The sequence below is a fragment of the Ambystoma mexicanum genome, chromosome 2q, assembly GCF_040938575.1.
Source record: "Ambystoma mexicanum isolate Mex_15411 chromosome 2q, UKY_AmexF1_1, whole genome shotgun sequence".
Taxonomy (NCBI): Eukaryota; Metazoa; Chordata; class Amphibia; order Caudata; family Ambystomatidae; genus Ambystoma; species Ambystoma mexicanum.
Window position 1 is genome coordinate 696,616,856 of NC_090924.1, and position 17,657 is coordinate 696,634,512.

General features: G+C 53.8%; 1 protein-coding gene across 1 annotated transcript in view; it reads right to left on the reverse strand.

Annotated features, from left to right (window-relative positions):
• The window catches only part of SEC22C (SEC22 homolog C, vesicle trafficking protein), a 375,963-nt gene that overhangs the window by 18,831 nt on the left and 339,475 nt on the right, over positions 1–17,657 (reverse strand). The gene's annotated exons all lie outside the window — the stretch shown is intronic.

The window sequence follows — 17,657 nt, forward strand, 5'->3', positions numbered from 1 at the left end:
TGGGGAGGGTGCGGTCAACTACTGTAGGATGTAGATGGTTCTGAGATGAAGTTTGCCATTTGTGACGATCCTCCAGATGGCGTCACATCTCCCCAGAAGGAAGCCTCTTTCCATGAGGCTATGGAGGTGCGACTGCTAACCAATAGTCCCCCCTATAGGTGGTAACATGCGTGAGGACCTCATGGGGATGAACTCCCCTCCTGGGGATAAGTAGCGAGTCCGGGACATGGCCCCTTTAACTCCCACCACACAGGGTAATAACATCACCCAAACCTTCCCCTACCTAAGATACAGTCTGAAACCATGTGTTATTAAAAACTGTCAGACAATCTCACTGTAATGAGTTCAGAGATGAAGATCCTGAGCACGTTACAATCCAGTAGGAAGAGGGCTCCACCAGCTGTTGTCAATAAAACTGATGTGGGGTAGTCCCCACTATTTAAATATAGTAGCAGTAGTAGAAAGCGGAGAGAGCATTTTAGTCGGCAGGGCATCTACAGTAGTAGTAGTAGAAGGTGGAAACCAGAGGGAGAGTGAGAGACCAAAAAAAGGTGAAACCCGTCCAACGCTATACCAGAGAGAGACCGGGTGATACAAAGGTGAAATTATCAATAAAAGGTCAAGTGATGTGGAAAAGACGGAGCATGGTGAAGAGAGGGACCCTGTAATGTCCCTCGTGTTCCCTATTTGCATGACTGCCCGAAAACGAGAAATGGCAGATGCCAGTCTCACTGTTTGGCCAACCCCCAGGTGGACCGGTGCATCCCGCGTATGTGAGCAGATATTCTCTTAGGCAGCCCATCAAACCCTATCCAGCTGATGTCTTCAGGATACAAGTGCCACGTCACTGGACAAGGTCGACTACGGTATTTCCAGCCGTGCTGACGTCATTAGTGGCATCACGACATAGTAACGATAGTCACTAAGTAAACTTGCACCCCTGCACGAAGTTACAAGGACACACACGTGCACACACAAAGAACATGCATACACAGTTCTGTAGATAGAGGACAGATCTAATGTACATACTGTCAGAAGGCTTTTTCTTTTCACTAGCCAAACGCAGAAATGCAAGAAAGCAAAATGTCACACAGAGCACGCTTGCAACCGCTTCACTACAGCTAACCATATGGAACTTCAGAGAAATTTAAAGAACCTGAAAGAGCCGAATATTACTAATCCTGAAGGAGAATACTAAAATATATATGTAGGAAAACCATAGAATGACTGTAGTGAATTCACATGAAGCCACAGGCCTCAGATTAAGGAACGAAGAGATGCAAATTCTGCAGCATGAAGCATAGGGCCAGTACTCGCAGCCAAGAACAGGGGTGAGTGGAACATTCCTGGCTCCTGGGGCAGGAAGCCACCTGCAAAATAACAGAATAAATCCCCACTAATTGCAGACCCAAAAAGCTCAGTTTTGCGGTCCTCACCCACGTGACTCAGCCAAGCAGAAGGAACAAGTTACTTACCTGTAACTGTTGTTCTCCAGCATGGGTCTGGCATGGATTCACATGCTCATGAATATTCCCCGTCGTCAGGCTGGGAATCCTCGGTAAAGAAAAAACCAGTATCAGTTTCGTTTCTGATCTGTCTTTCGTAGTAATAACCAATCACTGGTCTCTGCGTCATACTGACCACAGCCAATGACTGCCCTCTACCTAAGCCCCGCCTCTGGCAGCCATCTTCAGATTTGGAAGCACGTGAAGTGGCAGTATGACCAAGTGAAGAGCCGCAGAGGGGTAGGCGGGAGGGTTCGCATGTGAATCCATGCCAGACCCATGCTGGAGAACAACAGTTACAGGTAAGTAACTTGTTCCTTCTCCAGCATGGGGTCTGGCATGGATTCACATGCTCATGAATAAAGAATACATAGCAGTACACACATGCACAACCACGGGAGGTGGCAAAGGCTCAACATTAAGCATCACATCAACTCAACATCAAGCATCTTACCTCCTCACCAGGCTCACCTCAGGCGAACAGGTTGCGCAGCACTGCTTGGCCGACCCTGGACTCCTCCCTGGAATCCCGGTCGACGCAGTAGAATTTCGTGAAGGTGTGCGTCGACCTCCACGTAGCAGCCCTGCATATGTCCAGCAGGGGCACACCAGATAGGAACGCCGTGGTAGCTGCGATCGCTCTGGTGGAATGGGCTCTCGGACGGCCAGGCAGCGGTCGGTTTGCCAACCGGTGACAGCACATGATACAGCCGGAGAGCCATCTGGAGATGGAAGCCTTCGAGAGAGCCTTCCCCTGATTGACAGGTCCAAAGTTCACAAAGAGTTGTGACGTCTTCCGAAAACCCTTCGTGCGGTCCACGTAGAACTTCAGCGCTCTAGCTACATCCAGCGAGTGCAAAGTCCTCTCAGCCGGCGACGAAGGCGACGGGAAGAACACAGGTAACACCAAGGGTTCGTTGAGATGGAAGTCCGACGGTACCTTGGGCATGAAGGAGGGGTGCGTCCTGAGCACTACCCTCGTGTCGTGGAAAGTCAAGTACGGGGCCTTGCAGGAAAGGGCCTGGATCTCTCCCACTCGTCGTGCGGAGGTGATGGCCACAAGAAAAGCTGTTTTCCACGATAGAAACTTCAACGGGGCCGAGTGCAGAGGCTCGAACGGAGGTCCCATGAGCTTGGTCAGCACCACGTTGAGCTCCCACGCCGGGGCCGGAGCCTTCACCGGCGGGAACGATCTGAACAGTCCCTTCATGAACTCTTTCACCAGACGATGAGACCACAAGGACGTCCGCCCCGTGGTTCTGGTGTATCGGGAGATCGCAGCAAGATGAATCTTGATGGACGCGTGTGCCAGACCAGCTTTGGCCAGCGTCAGCAGGTACGGCAGTACTTGGGGAGCCGTAATCCGTAGAGGGTTAATCTTCTGTGCGCGGCACCAGACAGAGAACCTCTTCCATTTGTGTCCGTAGCATTTAAGAGTCGAGGACGCCCTGGCCTTTGCAAGAACCTCTCTGCAATCGGCCGGTATGTCGTATCCTCCAAACTCTAGCGCTGCAGGAGCCAGGCCTGCAAGTTCAGCGACTTCGGGTCGTGGTGGAGGATGGCGCCTCCTTCCCTGGAGAGTAGATCCGTGTCCGCCGGCAGCTTGATCGGCGGGGACGCTGACAAGTCCAGCAAGTCCGGGAACCATATCTGCCTCGGCCACGCAGGTGCGACGAGGATCATCCTGCACCGTGACCTCTTGAGCTGGTTGATGAGCCGGATTAGCAGAGGCAAAGGAGGGAACGCGTAGAGGAACAGGCCCTCCCAGGGGAACGAGAAAGCATCGCCCATGCTCCTCGTTTGGGGAAACCTGCTGGCGAACCTCCGGCACTTGGTGTCCGTCGCCGTCGCGAACAGGTCGATCTGGGGTGTGCCCCACCGTCGGAAGAGGCGATCCACCAGATCCTGCCGTAGTTCCCACTCGTGGCACGAGCGCAGCTCCCTGCTGAGTGAGTCGGCGATGGTGTTTTTTATCCCTGCCAGATGAAACGGCACCAGAAAAATCCCTTGGGCGACGGCCCAATGCCACAGGTCCTGCGCCTCCTTGGACAGCGCTGGGGACCTGGTTCCGCCCTGTTTCCTGATGTAAAACATGGTGGTGGTGTTGTCGGTGAAGATCCTCACCACCTTGCCCCTGAGGGACGGAAGGAAGGACCTGAGGGCCCAAAACACTGCACGGAGCTCCAGGATGTGGATATGCAGGGACTTCTCCGTCGGGAGCCAGAGTCCCCTTGCGTGCAGATTTTCGGTGTGCGCTCCCCACCCTTCCAGGGAGGCATCCGTGGTCACAGTCTCCTGGTGGGCTGGGGCCTGGAAGTCCATGCCCGCCGTCAGATGCGCGCGGGTGCCCCACCACCGTATAGCTCGTCGGAAGCTCTCGTCGAGCTTGATCCTTTCCTCGAAGCTGCCCGTCGTCTGGATCCAGCGCGCATCCAGGAATTCTTGCAACGGGCGCATCCGGAGCCTGCACATGGGAATGAGGTAGATGCAGGAAGACATCATCCCGAGGAGGGACTTGATGGACCTCACTTTGGCCGCGTCGGCCACCAACATCCGTTGCACCTTGCCCAAGATGGTCCTGGTCCTCTCCTCCGACGGGGAGGCCAGAAGTGACACTGTGTCGAGCCTCGCTCCCAGAAACAGTGCGACTTGCGCGGGCACCAGGTGGGATTTGGCGTAGTTCACGGAGAATCCCAGGTCCGTGAGGAGTTGGACGGTCCTTGCCGTGTGGACCACGGCGAGCTCCCTCGTCTTGGCGCGGATGAGCCAGTCGTCCAGGTAGGGGTAGACGTGAATCCCCTCGCGGCGCAGCTGCGCCGCCACCGGTGCGAGGCACTTGGTGAATACCCTGGGTGCCGACCGTAGTCCGAAGGGAAGGGCTTTGAACTGGTAATGACGCCCTTGGACCACGAACCTGAGGAATTTCCGGTGCCCCTTTAGGATGGGAATGTGGAAGTAGGCATCCTCCAAATCCAACGACGATAGGAAGTCTCCTTCCTCCAGCTGACCGAGGACGTGCTGGAGGGTGACCATCCGGAACTTCTGCGCCTTGATGAACTTGTTCAGACGTCGCAGGTCTAGGATGGGGCGCCATCCTCCCATCTTCTTCTTCACGAGGAAGTATCTCGAGTAGACTCTGGAGCCCCGAAGCCTCTTTGGGACGAGTTCGATGGCGCCCTTCCTGAGCATCGCCTTTACCTCCAGGAGAAGTTGAGGGGCGTGAAGTTCTTTCCTGGCCGCGGGGGGGACGCGCGGGCACCTTCTTTGAAACTCGAGCGCGTGGCCCCGGGCCAGGGCGTCCAGCACCCAACGGTCGGTGGAGATGGACTCCCACACGCTGACGAAGCCCGCCAGCCGGCCTCCCACCGGGGTGCTTCGGTGGGGGCCCGACCCCACGGCCGGTTCAATCCTGCTTGGACGCGGCCTTGCCGCCTTGACCTCCTTGGCGACGACGGCGGGGTCCGCTAGACTTGCCTCGTCCTCTGTAGGCCTCTTGCGACGACGAGCGGGCCGCTTGACGGTAGGAAGCGAAACCGCCGCCGGAACCTTTGGAGGCGCCCTTGCCTCCGCTGCTCCGAAAGGGCGTCCGTCGTTGCTGCAGAACTCCAAGGGCCCGGGCCGTCTCAGTATCCGCCTTGATGGCCTGAAGGGAATCGTCCACTGTCTTCCCAAACAGATTGTTCCCGTCGAAGGGCATGTCCAGGACTCTGGTCTGGACGTCCTGCCGGAAGTCCGTAGCTTTGAGCCATCCACGACGTCGAAGGCAAACGCCGTTGCCCAGCTGGCGGAACCCAGTGTCGGCGATGTCCGTCGCCACGGTGATGGCGTGGTCCGAGGCCACCTCACCTTCCTGCAGGATCTCCAGGGCCTCCGCCCTCTTGTCGTCCGGCAGAAAATCCAGCAGGGGAGCTATCTTGTACCAGAGCTCCCTGTCGTAGCGAGCCACGATAGCCAAGGCGTTGGCCGCATTAATCGTCGTCGCTGCCGACGAGATGACTCTACGTCCCATAGCATCCAATTTCCTTCCCTCGCCGTCCGGCGGGGAAGTCGATGTGGAGGCCGCACCCCCCCCCGCTTTCTTCCTGGCTGCCGCGGAGACGACGGAATCCGGGGTAGGCTGCGCCCGGAGGCACAGGGGGGCCATGTCCGGGACCCGGTACTTTTTCTCGTACCGGTCTCTTCTAGCTGGCGTCGTGGAAGGGTTCTTGAGGAGGGAAAGGCCCTCATCCCAAATGTCGTCCAACAGAGGCACTGCGAGGACCGTCTTCCTCTTGGCCTCGCGCCGCTGATAAAGGAAGCCTTCCTTTTTCTTCTCCTCAGGGCAGAGTTGGAAAAGCTCGGAAGCCCTGGAGATCATGGAGTGGAAAGATCCGATCTCGTCGGGCGGAGAAGCCCTGGCGGGAGGCGACGACGGAAAATCCTCGTCGTATGCCTCGTCGTCCGTACCCGTCGCTGCCGTGTCAGTCCCCGTATCATCCCCTCGGGTGGACGGGGAGGAGGGCTGGACGGGGCGCGACGGTTGAAAAGGAGGTGGTGGATGGATCCTTCTTTTCTTGGTAGGGGGGACACCAGAAGGTCCCGGTTCTGGATCCCCCGACGGGAGAGGTTCCTCCGTCGGTAACGGTAGCCTCGTCCTTATCTTGGAGCATAAGGACTGTATGGCCAACAAAATGGCCGCCGAGTTGTCTTGCGGCGCTGGCAGAGGGGAATCCGACGGGCGAGCAGGGGCCCCGTCGGTATCCTCGACGATGTCGTCGTCGTCACCTGCGTCGGGGTCCATTCCGACGGGCTGGCCTTCTTCCACGCCTAGGCCGTGGCTTAAGACCTCGATCAGCTCCTCTTCTGAGGTTGAGGCCGAATCTACGACGACGCCCTGCCCCCCCTTCTTCTTCCCCACGGAGGGTTTCACGGGGGTCCTATCGATGGGCACAAAAGAAGACTCCCTCCGAGGAGGCAGGGAGATTCTGGGCCCCGAGGTCGCCACCACTGGTGTAGCCTCCACAGGCTGAGCCAGGGCCGCCGCGACCGTTTCGATAGAGGGCTTGGTCGGATGGATCAAGGCCTTCACCACCTTAGGTGCGCTCACCGCCTTATCCTTGAGGGAGGGGGCACTGCCACGCTCCTCCTCTGCCTTAGAGCTCGACCGGGGCCTCTCCAGGAGCTTCGCCGGGTGCTCGGCCTTCCTCTTACCCGACCCAGAGCGTTGGCTCGTGGTTGATGGTGCCGGGGAGGGTGCGCCCTGCCTGGCGCCCGTAGAGCCCGACCGTTCGGCGCTCCCGGTGCCAGCGGACTCGCGGTGCTTAGCCTTATGTTGGGCCCCCGTCGCCGGGGCGCCCTCAAAGGTCTTAGAAGACCGCTCGGATTTCTTCTTCTTCTCGCCAGACGGGCTCTTACCCTCCAGCCAGTTGGCGAGACGTTGATGGCGGTCCTTCATGGTCCGTTCCGACATGTTGCCGCAAAACGCACAGTCCTTCTCCACGTGCGTCTTGTCCTCATGAAGGCAGTAAAGGCAGAAAGAGTGTTCGTCCTCCTTAAAGACGTTCTGCAGCTGGCATCCAGGGCAGACCCTGAACAGCTTTCCGGGCGTCGAGCTTCCCTTCTCCTGGGCCATCTCCGAGACCGGGCCTGAGAAGCTTCTGGAGTCCTCCGAAGTGTAGCTCGATGAAATCTTCACCCTTGAGGGGCACAGACGAATCCGACACGGGTCCCCGTTGATCGGATGTAGGATCGGTGGAGCTTGAGGCTCTTTTGACCGAAAGAATCGAAGTTTTTTGTGAAAAAGCGCGAAAAATAGCACTAACGCTCGAGAGCAATAGCACGAGGATCCCAACACATGAACGTGCGGTAAAAATCTGAAGATGGCTGCCAGAGGCGGGGCTTAGGTAGAGGGCAGTCATTGGCTGTGGTCAGTATGACGCAGAGACCAGTGATTGGTTATTACTACGAAAGACAGATCAGAAACGAAACTGATACTGGTTTTTTCTTTACCGAGGATTCCCAGCCTGACGACGGGGAATATTCATGAGCATGTGAATCCATGCCAGACCCCATGCTGGAGAACAATAGCCACAATAGTGGGAAGAGAATCGGCTCCCAACGAACACTGACAAAATTGTTACATGTGTTGCCTAACTAACATTGGAACCTGCAGGCACTCTCCCAGGCTAGGTGGCTATACCAGTGGCAACAATAGGGACACACAGTCTTTCGAACGCTGTGAACAGAGCAGGTCCCAGGCCTCGGAGGACCCGCTACAGCCAATCAGGAAGCACACATCCTGGGGTGGTGTGTAATGGGGAGAGGGCCAATGGCCATGCAACAATGTAATAGATCGTTTTTGGGGAAGTCTCAGGCAAACCCACCTGACATGCAAGGACCAGTTAGACCACTCATATAGGGGATACCTATAGGTGATAGTAACTGAGCTGCCCAATGGAATGGGCTCTTAGTTTTTTGGGGAAGGGTTAGGAATAGTGATGTCATAACAGAATAAAAGCTTGTGACAAGGGCTCAGGAGCTGTAATTGCTAGAGATTTTGTCGTTCCCTGTATGATACTTGTCTGTTTGGAAACAGAAAGGACAATTCTGCCCCATGGCTGAGTCCTCCATCATTTCCAGGGGAGGGTTTGATGGGCCCTGGGTACTCTGCTAAACTGTGATTTGTGCTGCGAAGCCCCAATCCTCTGGACTACTTTACATTGGGGGATGCCCAGACAGTATCTTGATAGTCGAATGAGAGCCAGCATAATTGAAACCAAGAGAAAGTGTGGTGGTAACGTGATCTGTGGTCGGTGGACTGTGCGGTCCGGGAACAACGCTGGAACCTCCAACACTGACCTACTGCGGAGCCGCATAGGCGATTACATGAGAAGCAGCTAGAAGTGCGAGCAATACCCTGCCTGTAAGGGCTGGGCCATCGGGTCAGCACAGAACTCTCAAACTACCTATAGAAGAGGACTGTGAAGTCAAGCTGGCCCCAACGAAAGAAGAAGGAAGAAACAAAACATCACAGAACAGCCCCAGGCAGAACCGGTCAAACGTTCCCTGCCCAGAACAAGTAACGGAAAACAGGAGAAAGTCTTTGAGGGAGCCGCAGGATATTTACGTGAAAAACTGAAGCACAAAGAAAAGACTTACTATGAACCCTGGGCTGGCGCTAAAACATTTGCCTCCAAACATTGGAGATGCAGAAGTCTTCCTTGAGAAGACTAACTCTCGGACCCAGGGGTCATCAAGAGCATGCTTGGCGAAAACAGGATCTTCCTGATGAACAGCCCAGAAACTGCCAGCCTCGTGGGCACGTGCCTGTGAGCCAGAAGATACCTTTTGCGACACACGACAGTACGAAGAGGTCATCTTCTTTTCGTCTTCACCAGATTCTGCCAATTCCCCCTTGAAATCACGAGACACATGTCTTTTCTAAAGAGAAGAGTTAGAGAATCCTTTGTTCCAAGCCTGTGCTAGAGACACTGGTTTTCGAAAGACCAAAGAGCAAACAAAAAGCATCTTCCTCATCCCCGTTGGGCAACTTACAGAAGGTAGAGAAAGTAGAAGGCGGAAGAAACCCTTGGAGGGAACTAGCAGGGAAGAGGCTTACAAAGACCGGGGGAAAACGCTAGGAGAAGGGAATCATTCCACTAGCCCCAACTGAAACTTTGTTTTGTTAGTAGTGAACTTGGGAATCTCTCCTTTTTTGTAAACCCTGGGACATTTCCCAAGCTTGAGAATGCTGCACCTTGAGAGACTCATATCCAGGAGAAGGGAGTCATTCTCCTGGGTGTTAGATTTTTTCTAAGATTAGGATTTGTGTTTAAGTGGTAGGGATAGAATAGAAGTTTGGACTACACCGGTGAACTTTTGATTTGGACTACACAGACTTCCTAACTGCCCACGATTTTAGTCTGTTTGAGGTAGGGAAACCACCTCTAGTTAGGAATAGATAGGTTTGTTTATTCTATAAATAAAAGTCTTTAACAATCTCTTTCTCATCATTTGGTCAGACTCCTCATTCCGTGCTGCTACACTATACACCTGCTGATCCTGCTAACCCTACTGATCCTGAGGTGAGCAGGGGCCAGATTCCTGCACTGGAGGCTCTGGCAAATGGTCTTCTGCTGGCTGCTTGGGGGTTTGTCAGGCCAGAGTCACTGAAGCAGCTGGTGAAATGAAGTGAGGAGCATCCCTGTGTAACCGTGCAGATGGCACCTGGAAGATAAAGGGCTAAGGAGCAGCCCTGAACAAATGCATGGTGTGCTTTAGATGGTTCCATGTGTTAATATCCCCGCAAAAATATCGCCATATCTTTCCAGCGATATTAAGGCATGGAACCTGCGGGGGACCACTCCGCAACCCTTGCATTATTTTTAAAGGAGTGGGGGACACCCCCGCAACCCCCACTCCCAAAAACCCCCAAAATTATCCCCCCAAAAAAAATCACCTATGGCCGTTCCATACGACCATATATACGGCGAGATTTTTGGTGGGGATAATATGTAGTGATACCCTGTAGATGGTGTGTACCTGTAAGGAGCTTCTACACCGGGTCACACACCGCTTTCTGCTTTTCTTTTTCTCCAGGAAGCTGCAGAAGGCCTAGTGACACTCCCCAGCAGGGGACAATAAGGTGTTTCCCAGTGATCCAGGTGTGTCAGGTGTGAGCAATATGCCTTGGGGTGAGGGAGGTTGGTAAATGTGCCCTCCCGTACTCCTGCACCCTGGATTTTGCTTGATTGAGCTTAAGGCAGCTGGGCGTTGCAGGGGCCAAAGAGTATAGGCTACAACATCCAGCGCTGCCAAGTCGGGGAGGTTGAGTGCTGCTGCAGTACTCTTGGACTGGATTATGAGGCTTTGAACGCAGAGTATGAGTTGGTTTGATTGGGAGATGTAAAACTGGTTGGTTAAGTGGATGTGCAGCAGACACAATCTGGTGGAAATACCTAATGCTGGTCTACAGAGGTACCACAAAGTGAACTGTTGAGCTGCCGGCAGTGGTTGATCAAAAGAGGTGTGCTGGCTACTGCTGGGGAGTGGAGCATACAGGTGGAGACCGAGAAAACAAACATTGAAGGACACACCCTGAGTGGCATAGTGTGCAGCTTGAGTAAGGAAGGGGCCTGCCAAATCAGGACAGCAAGACGCCAATCTCAGAGTAATCAGCAGGCAAAGACAATTATACAGAGGAGCTTTCAGAGAATATTAACTTGATACAACTGCCATTCGTCAATTAAGCCCAACAAGATACTCTTGTTCTAGGATATATCATTATTACAACAGTTAAGGACTCTCAAACAGCTTTAGAACAACAAATTGGTAAGGGTGGAGTCAAAATCTCTCTAAGCCCAGATATGCAGAAGGGGGCAGAGAGGGTCATGTGCACTCACAGTAACTACACTAGAAGGTACAGTCTCTACGATGCAAGTGCAACTATCTGAAGTTGTCGCACATGCCCACCAGCTGGAGAGAGGGAGTGGTGCAGAAGGGCATTCATGACGCAACATCCTTTTGATACTCAGCCTTGCAGTGGAGAGGAGGGAAGGGCCTAGCAATGTTTCTTGAAATATTTCTGCTGAAGGCAGCAGGGGCCACCCATGTATTCCAGCTCTTCACAGTGGAAGGGGCACATAGGGTGATAGCCATGCTGCCTCTGCCCAGAGAGCTTTCTCGGAAAATAAGTGCTAAGAAATTGAACTACAGAGATACGAAAGCTATTTTGAAATTGGTACAGAGGGTGAGGTAGTGAGAGGGAGGTATTCTTTGGTTCACTGTTGCAGATTATGGATCTAGTAAAGGAGGCAGTGAGAAACTCCGATTTGAGGCACCTTGGACAAGATTACGGAGCGAGAACTTGGTGAACTTGAATGATGCTGAAGCTCTACCGCCTTTCATTATGATGCTGTTGATTAGTGTTCTAGTAAAGAAGGCAGTGAGAAACTCCGATTTGAGGCACCTTGGACAAGATTACGGAGCGAGAACTTGGTGAACTTGAATGATGCTGAAGCTCTACCGCCTTTCATTATGATGCTGTTGATTAGTGTTCATGTTATGGTTTAGCTTGTTGATCTTCTATGTCTGGAGGCAACATGGAGAATCTGCGCTTAATTTGTTGTTTGACTGACTAGCCAACCAGATACAAATCCCAAAAAAAGTGGGTCTACATGGAAAAGGGTTGGTCATCTGATTTCTGGTTCAATGAGTTAGAAGAACATGCTGGGTTTCTTGTTATTACAGGGGCAATACAGCAAAGTCTTTAACAGGAGTGAGGTGAGCATGATGCAATCCAAATATTGGATAGTGGACGGTATGGGGCTGGGAGAGGGGTTCTGATAGGTTGCCTGGATCATTATGTGCTAGTTCACCATGGGACACAGACACTTTCTGGGGTGGATGAAGGGTATATACGACAGATTCAAAAAGCACTAGGGAAATACAGGGCATTGTGGACATTACAGGGAAAGTTAGAGACATGGTCGCAAAAGACTCTCCAGTTCAACTTACTATTTTGTAGGCAAATGCAATTGAAAACAGGGTAGTGGCAAACTGCTGAAAAAACTGGAGGGGCAGGGTTATTGCATGAATGTTCACTAACAGTCCTAGAGTTTCTTAACACACACATTGATACATTTGGGCACTATGTGTGTATCTATGGCAAGTTGAATGGCAGGGAGGTTTGTTTACTGAATACCGATGCATCTGCCGTTCCAGATGCAATGTTTTATGCTGAGAAAGGGTCTGTGATTCAGGGTTATTCGGGCTGCCTCTTAAAACAGAGCAGTGATTTTAATGTTACTCTAGATGACATGGGGGCTGAATGCTAACAAGGGTTACAGCAGATCATTATTTACTGGACCTCTGGCACTCACTTTAACCTGACCAAAGAGAATATTTGTTCTAATTCCTGGCTCATAGATTGTTTACAAGAATTGATTTTGTACTGGCAAATGCACCCGTGTCCGCTATGATAACGGACATTGGGTAATGGGACAGGATTCTAAAGGATCACTTGTACGTTTATGTAAGCTGTTGGCTTACTTCAAACTGCAATACAGACTTGAGGAGTCAATACTGAAATGAAGGCGGATAGGCCAGTGCAGACGACCTTTTAGGTCAATAGAGGATTTTTTGGCACATAACTGTGCAGCAGGTTATCTCTCTCTTCTAATGGTATGGGGGTTGTTTAAGGTATTTTTGAGGGATCATTGCCTGGGCATACTGGCTGGAGACATGTATCTCTTCTGATCAGGTGAACCGTTACGAAACAGAGGTGCTGAAATTACTCAAAGTAGGTAAAACAGAGGGGATTACAATTGGTATTTGATGCAACAGCATGAAGAAGTGGACAAGGTGGGGAAAATGTTGGCATGGTTGCTGTGAGGAATTCAACCATCCGCACGGTGGGTGTGTGCTCAAATGTTTTTTTTAAAATTTGAAATGAAATTGAATGATGGTAGATCAACCTCCAGAAAATGTGTGGGGCTAATCTGCACACATTTTCCTATGCTCACCGCATGACATACACATAGACCCATGTACTCTGGTTGGACAGCCTGCAGGCACAGACCCCCTGTCATATTTAGTTGGGATATGACAGCCCGAATTAGGAACAAGTTACTTACCTGTAACTGTTGTTCTCCAGCATGGGTCTGGCATGGATTCACATGCTCATGAATATTCCCCGTCGTCAGGCTGGGAATCCTCGGTAAAGAAAAAATCAGTATCAGTTTCGTTTCTGACCTGTCTTTCTTAGTAGTAACCAATCACTGATCTCTGGGTCATACTGCCCCCAGCTAATGACTGCCCTCTCCCTAAGCCCCGCCTCTGGCAGCCATCCTCAGATTTGGCAGCACACCAAGTGGCAGTATGACCAAGTGAAGAGCCGCAGAGGGGTAGGCGGGAGTGTTCGCATGTGAATCCATGCCAGACCCATGCTGGAGAACGACAGCTACAGGTAAGTAACTTGTTCCTTCTCCAGCATGGGGTCTGGTATGGATTCACATGCTCATGAATAAAATAATACATAGCAGTAAACACATGCACAACCACGGGAGGTGGCAACAGGCTCAACATTAAGCAATACAACAACTCAACATTAAGCATCTCTTACCTCCTCACCTGGCTCACCTTAAACGAACAGGTTGCGCAGCACTGCTTGGCCGACCCTGGACTCCTCCCTGGAGTCCTGATCGGCGCAGTAGAATCTTGTGAAGGTGTGCGTCGACCTCCACGTAGCAGCCCTGCAGATGTCCAGCAGGGGCACACCAGACAGGAACGCCGTGGTAGCAGCGATCGCTCTGGTCAAATGGGCTTTCGAACGGCCGGGCAGCGGTCGGTTTGCCAACCGGTGACAATGCATGATGCAGCCGGAGAGCCATCCGGAAATGGAAGTCTTCGATAGAGCCTTCCCTTGATTCACAGACCCAAAGTTCACAAACAGTTGTGACGTCTTCCGAAAACTCTTTGTGCGGTCCACGTAGAACTTCAGCGCTCTAGCTACATCCAGCGAGTGCAAAGTCCTCTCGGCCCGGCGTCGAAGGCGACGGGAAGAAAACTGGTAACACCAAGGGCTCGTTGAGGTGGAAGTCCGACGGCACCTTGGGCATGAAGGAGGGGTGCGTCCTTAACACCACCCAGTGTCATGGAAAGTCAAGTATGGAGGCTTGCAAGATAGGGCCTGAATCTCTCCCACTCGTCGTGCAGAGGTGATGGCAACGAGGAACGCTGTCTTCCATGACAGGAACTTCAAAGGCGCCGAATGCATAGGCTCGAATGGGGCTCCCATGAGCCTGGTCAGCACCACATTAAGCTCCCACGCCGGGGCAGGAGCCTTCACCGGCGGGAATGATCGGAATAGTCCCTTCATAAATTCCTTCACCAGGCGATGAGACCACAAGGACGCCCATCCCGTAGTCCTGGTATATCAGGAGATGGCAGCCAGATGTATTTTTATGGAGGCGTGAGCCAGACCAGCTTTGGCCAGTGACAGTAGGTACAGCAGCACATGAGGGGCCGTAATCCGCAGAGGGTTAATCTTCTGTGCACGGCACCAGACAGAGAAATTCTTCCATTTATGACCGTAACACTTGAGAGTTAAGGACGCCCTGGCCTTTGAAAGAACCTCTCTGCAATCAGCCGGGATATCGTACCCTCCAAACTCTAGTGCTGCAAGAGCCAGGCCTGCAAGTTCAGCGACTGTGGGTCGTGATGGAGAATGGCGCCTCCTTCTCTGGAGAGAAGATCCGCGTCTGCCGGCAGCCTGACTGGCGGGGACGTTGACAAGTCCAGAAGGTCCGGGAACCAGATCTGCCTCGGCCACTCCGGTGCAACGAGGATCATCCTGCACCTGGACTTCTTGAGCTGGTTGATGAGGCGGAGCAGCAACGGCAATGGAGGGAATGCGTACAGAAACAGGCCGTCCCAAGGGAACGAGAAAGCATCGCCCATGCTCCTCAGCTGTGGGAACCTGCTGGTGAGCCTCTGGCACTTGGAGTTCGTCGCCGTCGTGAACAGGTCGATCTGGGGTTTGCCCCATCGTTGGAAGAGTCGATCCACTTTATCCTGGCGCAGTTCCCACTCTTGGCACGAGCGCAGCTCCCCGCTGAGTAAGTCGGCGATGGTGTTTTTTATTCCTGCCAGGTGGAAGGGAACCAGAAACATCCCCTCGGCGACGGCCCAGTGCCACAGATCCTGGGCCTCCTTGGATAGGGCTGGGGATCTGGTGCCCCCCTGCTTCCGTATGTAGAACATCGTGGTGGTGTTGTCTGTGAAGATCCTCACCACTTTGTCCTTGAGGGACGGGAGGAACGACTTGAGCGCCCAGAACACTGCTCAGAGCTCCAAGATGTTGATGTGAAGAGACCTCTCCTCCGGGAGCCAAAGGCCTCTTGCGTGGAGATCTCCGGTGTGGGCCCCCCAACCCTCCAGAGAGGTGTCCGTAGTCACCGTCTCTTGAAACGCTGGGGTTTGAAACTCCGTGCCCGTCGTGAGATGAGCCCGGGTGCCCCACCATAGGATCGCCCGATGGAACTCCTCATCGAGGGGGATCCTATCCTCGAACCAACCCCTCGCCTGAAAACAGCGGGCGTCGAGGAACTCCTGTAGCGGACGCATCCGAAGTCTGCACAGGGGCACAAGCTAGATGCATGAGGACATCATCCCGAGAAGGGACTTGATAGACCTCACCCTGGCCACGTCCGTGGCTAACAGGCGCCGCACCTTGCCCAGGATGGTCTTGGTCCTCTCCTCTGAAGGGGAGGCCAATTGCTCCACAGTATCGAGCTTTGCCCCCAAAAACAGAGCTACTTGCAAAGGAACCAGGTGGGATTTGGGGTAGTTGATGGCGAACCCCAGCTCCGTGAGCAACCGGACGGTCCTCGCTGTATGATCTATGGCGAGTTCCCTTGACCTTGCCAGTCGTCCAGGTAGGGGTAGACGTGGATCCCTTGCAGGCGAAGCCGCGCCGCCACTGGTGCCAGGCACTTGGTGAAAATCCTGGGTGCCAACTTTAATCCGAACGGTAGGGCTCTGAATTGGTAGTGGCGTCCCTGAACCACGAACCTGAGGAACTTCCTGTGTCTTTTTAGAATGGGGATGTGGAAGTAAGCATCCTCCAGGTCCAACGACGATAGGAAGTCGCCTTCCTCCAGCTGTCCCAGCACGTGCTGGAGGGTAACCATCCTGAATTTCTGCACCTTGATGTATTTGTTTAACCGACGCAGGTCCAGGATGGGGTGTCAACCGCCGGTCTTCTTTCTCACGAGAAAGGAGACGAGCTCGATGGCACCTTTTTTGAGCATCGCCTTTACTTCCAACAGCAGTTGAGGGACGTGATTCTCCTTCCTGGCCACGGGAAGAATGCAAGGGCACTTCTTTTGGAATTCCAGCGAGTGCCCGTTGGCCAGGTTGTCCAGCACCCAACGGTCGGTGGAGATGGACTCCCACACGCTGACTAACTTCGTCAGCCGGCCTCCCACCGGGGTGCTTCGGTGGGGGCCCGACGACACGGCCGGGTCAGTCTTGTTTGGAGGAGGCCTTGCCGCCTTGGCCTCCTTGACAACGATGGCGGGATCCCCCTTGCTTGCCGCGACCTCTGTAGGCCTCCTGGGAAGAGGAGCGGGCCGCCTGGCGGTAAGCGGAGGAGCCACCGCTGGATCCTTTGGAGGCACCCTGTCTGCCTCCGGGGCTCCGAAAGGGCCATCGCTGCTGAAGCACCCCAAGGGCCCGGGCCGTCTCCGAGTCGGTCTTGATGGCCTGTAGAGACTCATCCACCGCCTTACCAAAGAGGCTGTTGCCGTCGAACGGCATGTCCAACACCCTGGTCTGGACGTCCTTGCGAAAGTCTGTCGCCTTGAGCCATCCCCGGCGTCGGAGGTAAACTATTACCCAGTTGGCGAAATCCGGTATCGGCGATGTCCATCGCCACCGTTATGGCGTGATCCGACGCCACCTCGCCCTCCTGCAGAATTTCTAGGGCCTCTGCCCTTTTGTCATCAGGCAAGAAATCTAGCAGGGGAGCTATTTTGAACCAGAGCTCCCTGTCGTAGCGGGCCACGATCACTAAGGCATTGGCTGCTTTAATCGTCGTTGCCGCCGACGAGATGACTCGTCGTCCCATAGAGTCCAACTTCTTGCCCTCGCTGTCCGGCGGGGAAGTGGAAGTTGAAGCCGCCGTGCCCACTGCCTTCTTCTTAGCCGCTGCCGAGACGACCGAGTCCGGCGTGGGCTGGGCCCTGAGGCACAGGGGGGGAGGCATCGGGGATTCGGTACTTCTTCTCGTACCTGTCCCTCTTGGTGGGTTTCGTGGCAGGGTTCTTGAGGACCGCAAGCCCCTCGTCCCAGATGTCTTCGAGTAAAGGCACCGCGAGGGTCGTCTTCCTCTTAGCCTCTCGTCGTTGGTACAGAAACCCCTCCTTTTTCTGTTCTTCAGGGCAGAGCTGGAAGAGCTCGGATGCCCTGGTTATCATGGTGTGGAAAGAGCCAACCTCGTCGGCTGGGGACGCCCGCGGGGGGGGCTGACGACGGGATGTCTGCTGTGTCATCGCCGGTACATAAGGATTGGATTGCCAACAAAATGGCCGCCGAGCTATCCTGGGGCTCGGGCAATGGCTGCGACGGACGGGATGGCCGCTCCATTGGGCCCTGTTCGTCGTCGCTATCTTC